The following is a 6,560-nucleotide window of genomic DNA, read 5'->3' as shown; positions in this document are numbered from 1 at the left end:
CTGTGCATTTTACACAATGAATCCTGTAGTCCTGCCGACACTACAGGAAATGGTCACCGTATCCGGTAGGTGTGTAGCACAGGGGGAGCTGGGATGGTTTTGTTATTTGGCCAGGAAACAAAATGTCCATCCTATGAAAAAAATTGAATTTTTGAAAAATGTTCCATCCTGAATCAGGACAAAAAGCCAAAAGCTGGAAATTTTTAGTGGGACTAAAAGTCTGATACATTTTGTTTTGGAAATACCTAAATGTTCCAGCTGCCCAGGCTGCTGTTTTGGTGTTCCTGAAACACAACATATTCCCTAGAAACCCACGGCAACCCAACACGAGGAGGGAGACCCTTCAACTGAACTGACATGCCCCCGTGGAAGGTGCTGAGCTGTCAAATCAGCATTTTCTTTTGGAAAACCATTCTGTCAGAAAAGTTCTATCCATTTCCATATCATCCCGCCCTCCCACCCTCCTTCCTCGTCCCTCTTCAGGGACCCTTCTCATGAGCAACTCCTCATCCAGGAGGTTCAATTCCTCCTTGCCCTAGAGGCAGTGGAGGAAGTTCCTCAGGAGCTCAGAGGGAAGGGTTTCTACTCCCGCTACTTCCTTGTGCCCAAGGCAAAAAGAGGCCTAAGACCTATTCTGGACCTCAGGGAGCTCAACAAGTACATTGTCAGCCTACCAACCTGGACACGACAGTCTAGAAATGGTCCTCACAGTCCCAAAGTGCACACTCGACTCCCTACATTAGTGGCTGGATCCTCAGATGGTGGGTGCCGGGGTCCCGTTCCACCCCCTCAACACACCCTTACCCTGGTCACAGACACAGTTGCCCTGGGATGGGGGGCCCACCTCAGCAGCCTGACAATGCAGAGCTTATGGCACGAGAGCGAACTGTCGCTGCACATCAACATCAGAGAGCTCGGGCCGATCTGCCCTGCGTGCCAAGCCTTCCTTCCCCACTTGCGGGGCCACTGAATAGCAGTCCTAATGGAACAACGGCCATGTTCCACCTGAACAAGCATGGCGGAGCCCGGTCATCGCCGCTCTGCCAAGAAGTCCTCTCTCTGTGGGACTTCTGCTTAGTCGACTCCATCAACCTGCAGGCCTCGTACCTGCCGGGTGTCCAGAACGTTCTGGCGGACAGCTTGAGCAGGTGTTTTCTTACTCATGAATGGTTGATACATCCAGATATCATTCATTCCATTTTCCGCACCTGGGGTTTTCCCTGAGTCGACTTATTCACTTCGTGGACCAACAGGAAGTGCCCAGCCTTCTGTTCCTTCCGGGGCCACAGTCCAGGCCCGATAGCAGACGGCTTCCAGATCACGTGGTTGGGTCAGTTGCTTTATGCCTTCCCTCCATTCCCGTTGGTACACAAGGTGCTCCTCAAGGTCTGCTGGGACAAGGCAGATGTCATTCTGGTAGCCCCTGCCTGGCAGTGTCGGTGTTGGTACCCGATCCCGCTGGACCTGTCGATCCAGGCTCTCCTGTGTCTCCCTCTCAGCACCGAACTCATCTCTCGAACCACGGTCGTCTCCTGCACCCGGACCTTCAGTCGCTCCACCTCACGGCCTGGAGGATCCGTGGTTAAACCAGGCTGAACGCACCTGTTCAGACTTGGTAAGGCAGGTGCTTCTTGAAAGTCACAAGCCGTCAACTAGGCTCACCTACGAAGCCAAGTGGACAAGGTTGTCCAGCTGGTGCTCTCAGCAGCAGGTGCCCCTGCTTCAGGCTCCAATCCAGTGCATCTTGGACTACCTGATATCCTTATAGGGCCAGCACCTATCCTTTGGATCTCTTGAGCTCCACCTCGCGGCCATCTCTGTGTTTCACTCAGGTGTGGCGGGGCGCTCGGTGTTTACACACCTGGTGGTGCGGCGTTTCCTCAAAGGCCTGGAGAAAATCCATTCTCCAACGAAGCCACCCGTGCCTGCAAGGGACCTTAACTTGGTCCTCTCTTGCCTAATGGGTCCTCCTTTCGAGCCGCTGGCCATCTGCTCTCTTCTCTATTTCTCCTGGAAGGTCGCCTTCCTAGTGGCCATCACTTCTGCATGTCGGGTCTCTGAACTAGGGCTCTCACTTGTGAACCGCCCTATACCATCTTTCATAAAGATAAAGTCCAACTAAGAGCTCATCCGGCCTTCCTACCAAAAGTGGTGTCTCGTTTCCATGTAAGCCAGGATATCTTCTTACTGGTTTCCTACCCAAAACCGCACACTGACCTTTGGGAGCAGTGCCTCCATTCCCTGGATGTTAGAAGGGCACTTGCCTTCTATATAGACCGGACAAAGCCCTTTTGTAAAACAAGCCAGTTGTTTGTCGCCATTGCGGAGTGGATGAAAGGCACCCCAGTTTCCTCCCAACGAATATCTTCATGGATCACCGGGTGCATTCGTGCTTGCTATAACCTGGCAAACGTCCCTCTGCCTGCTGTTACAGCGCACTCTGTGAGAGCTCAGGTATCATCAGTTGCCTTCCTGGCACACATTCCTCTCCAGGAAACCTGCAGGGCTGCCATGTGGGCCTCGGTTCACACCTTCACATCCCACTATGCCATTGTCCAGCACTCTTGAGATGATGCAGCCTTTGGCAGAGCGATCCTCCAATCTGCGGTTCCTTGACTCAGACCCCACCTCCGAGGTAAGGCTTGGGAGTCACCTAACTGGAATTGATATGAGCAATCATTCGTAGAAGAAAAAAACATTATTTACCTTTCTGTAACTGTTGTTCTTCGAGATGTGTTGCTCATATCCATTTCCACACCCACCCACCTTCCCCTCTGTCAGAGCAGCCGGCAAGAAGGAACTGAAGGAGGGGTTGGGCTGCCAGGGGCTTACATGGATCGCCATATCAGCCCCACTCCAGGGAGCTCTCCAGCCAGCCCGATGGGTAGCTGCTAGGGTAAAAGATTCCGATATCTATGAACGCAGCATGCGCACACACCTAACTGGAATAGATACGAGCAACACATCTCGAAGAACAACAGTGACAGAAAGGTAAGTAATCATTTTTTCCCCAGTTTTTAGAAGTTGAAGTACTGGAGCACTGGACACTCTGGAAAGGCAGTACGTTTCCCTTGCTTTTTGAGGAAGTGCTGCTAGTGAGGGGGCATGACTGGGTGGTACATGTGGAGAGGCACAAGGAGGCTTGCTGAGAACACCTCTCTGCCCCTCGGTGACAAGCTCTGTCCTCCTCCTGACCCCTCCATGCCTCTGGTAGGGCTGGAAAGCCCTGAGGAGGTGGGAGGTTGGTGACTGATGGGCTGGGGGACAAAGCAGAGTCCAGCCAGGTCGGGGCAGCAGCTGGGTGCAGGGCCGTGGCCGTATGCAGAGCTCCAGCTGGGCCAGGAACCAGGGGCCGAGGCTGGTGCTGCAGCTGGGAGCTGGGGGCGGGGCTGGGGGCAGGGCAGAGCTGAATGGTGCTCCCTCCCTGATCCCTGCCACCCCCCGAACGTTCCTCTGCACCCCCCAAGGGGGGCACACCCCACAGTTTGGGGACTTCTGCTGTAGCTCATCACACAAGCTCGAGCCACCCTGGAGATCGAACTTTCAGACCCCTGGTTTCCCAAAGGGGAAGTGGGGGCTGGGCACTAGTGGAGTTAAAATCTGATGGCAGGCTATCTGCTGGGGTGCATTAGCTCAGTGATTCTCAACCTTCCCAGCCTACTGTACTCCTGTTGGGAGTCTGGAGCCCAAATCCCACCACCCAGGGCTGAAGCATGTAACTTAGTTTTGCAGGGTGGGCACTCAGGACAACTGTCCTGCTTGCCACCCCCAATGCCATCCTTGCATTTGTGATCCCCCTGAACCCATCCTGCAACCCCCCTGTCCCTCCTCTCCACATGGGACCGGCATTGCTGCTTGCCATAGCCCTGCCTGCCCTCCAAAGCCCTGTCTCCTCCTTGCATGGGGCTGGCATCGCTGCTTCCACCCCCACATGTTCCTCCATACCCCACTTTTTTGACAAAAGTGGGCAATTGTCCCATTTGCTCTTGCCAACTGATCAAGTTGATCAGCTGGCAAGAGCAAACATGCCAAGTGCCCACTTTTGCCAAAAAAGTTAGGATGGCCAGGACAGGGCTTAGAAAAGGGACTGTCCCAGCCAAAATGAGACGTATGGTCACCCTAGTGCCAGTTGTGTGCAAAAAGGAGTTATAAGAACTGTAAAAAGTTTTGATATCGCAGCAGTTTAAGGCAATTGAGTGTCCATGGGGATTTTAAATCAGCTGTTAAACAGTAAGAGAGGTTCAACTGTAACTATTGTGGAGCTACTGCCCCGGTAAAATCTAGGTTCATATGCTGCCCCCTTTACGAGGTGTCACAGGGCCCAGACACCCCAAGGGCAGAACAAGGGGTCCGAACCCCAAAGAATAAGCAATGGAATCAAAGGATTGTGCACAATGCTATTGTGTATAATAACGTTCAGTGAGGTCTTTTCTGAAAACCAGTGGTGTTCTAAACTTACTGATCACTGTGCGAGATGGATCCAGACTCTGCTTAGGGATTTGTGTATAGTGTTTGCAGAGAGCTGGTTCCTAAATCTTCACCTCCTCATCCCAGCAGGGTGATGGCCAGCCAGGCAGGGAGGAGCTGCCTCCCCAGCCAGACAAGATTGACCCAGCCCCTCACATTGTACAACCCCAGGAGAGACAAATGATGGATCTTTAGTGTGCAAACGATGTGGGGTGTGTCCCAAAGTGACCTGAGAACTGGGGGCTGGTTTCAGGCCTTTGGGCTGAGGAACCAGAGGGGAAAAGGCCCCAGGTCTGGTGGTGAAGAACTCAGGGTAGGCGGGTTTGGGGACGCTTGGGACTGGAAGGGCTGGTGGGGTCAGTCTGCAGGGATAACGAGGCTGCTGGAAGCCAGGGTCAGACCTTTATGCCTGTGGGTGGCTACTGGTGCCAGGGCTCTGAGCCAGAGTCACACAGCAGTAAGGCCCCCACAGTCACAGGGCAGGTGGTGACAGACCCCCTGACTGCTCTGGGGATCCCCAGAATGTGTCACCGCGGTATCAGAGTGATTCACATCCAGGCTCATGCTGTGTATTGTCACTGTTCCCTGTATAACACCAGTACAAATTAACCCTCTTTGCCACCCTGTCAGCTCCAGCCCATGGCCAGACTCATCAGGCCAGTCACCAGGGCCTGATGAAATGCATCCTAGAATACTCAGGGAGTTAATAGAGGAGGTATCTGAGCCTCTAGCTATTATCTTTGGAAAGTCATGGGAGACGGGAGAGATTCCAACGTCTCCCACAGGATTCTTGCCAGCAAGTTAAAGTATGGGCTGGATGATGCTTAAGTGGGGCAATAGATTCCCCTATTATGTTTATGTGAGGCTTACCTCTGACCTATGTGGTTTATGTTTTGCGAATCTAATGTGCGCTCATTTTTCCCTGTTGCTGCACCAAACTGTGTGGGTATAGGTGTGTGTTGGTGGACCTCTGGGGCAGTGAGCGCCCCAGCGCCGTGCACAGTTGCTCAGGCGGTGCCTTTCATCCTTGAGACCCAGGAGGGAAGCACCATGTTATGAACGTTGGCAGTGACTCTTTGCCCGTGAGCCGAGAACAAGGAGGAGAAACAATTGGGGGTGTTCTTGAGGTCAGGTTGCTGGAGCATGGGGGTCTGCTCGGGGGACGGGAAGGGAGAGTCCAGGGCTTCTGGCCCAGGACTCTCCAAGATGCACTTGGCTGAGTCACCGATTTCTGTGCTAACAGTCAGATTCGATGCTATGTTCTGGGTCGACTAATTTCCCTTTGTGTTGTGTTAGCAGGTGGCTGGAGTCACTCTGACTCCGAGTTGGGTGCAGGCCTGCTTCCCCAGGGCCCTGCCCAGCGACTCGCGTGGAAGCGCACAGGGGGAAAGGGGATGCTGAATGCTCCGAGGTCAGACCTTAGGAGGTCGAAGCTGGGTAAGCTTTCTTGCTCTGGCTGACAGGTCTGTCAGAGACATGCGGCCTACCCTAGAGTCCTGAACTGGCATTCAGTTAATGGCAGTAGTTCCAAAGCGCTGCCCAGTGACTCCGTGACGGTTGGGATAAAAACCTGGTTAGATTGTTGGTCAACGGATCGTGATCAACGCCCATGTCTAGTTGGCAGCCGGTTTCAAGCGTAGTGCCCCAAGGGTCGTCCTGGGGCCGCTTTGTTCAACATCTTCGGTTAAGATCTGTATCATGGGTATGAATTTCACCCTGCACGTTCAGCGGATGACACTACAGCTGGGGGGAAAGAATGATACCTGGAGGTAGGATAGGGTCAGAGTGACATAAATAATAGATTAAATTGGGGAATTGGGCCACAAAAATTTGATGAGAGTTTCAAACTAAGGAACACAGTCAGGAGTTCCTGCACCTTAGGGACTCAGAGATCCCCATGCACTGCTACAGGCTCGATCCCGTGAGTGGAGGGCTTCATTCAACGTCACTGCCGGCCGGCCCTCGCCAGCACAAGCTCTGCCAGTCTCAGTGCTGCAACTCATACCGCTTCTGCCAACAGCTCCGTGCCTGCAGTCCCCAGTGATAGCCCTTCCTCGTTCTGCCTGGGAGTCGCCATGATTCACGAGGCATAG

The sequence above is a fragment of the Chelonoidis abingdonii genome, chromosome 2 (genome assembly GCF_003597395.2).
Source record: "Chelonoidis abingdonii isolate Lonesome George chromosome 2, CheloAbing_2.0, whole genome shotgun sequence".
NCBI classification, from domain to species: domain Eukaryota; kingdom Metazoa; phylum Chordata; order Testudines; family Testudinidae; genus Chelonoidis; species Chelonoidis abingdonii.
The sequence above is the reverse complement of the archived record's forward strand: the minus strand, read 5'-3'. Positions refer to the sequence as shown.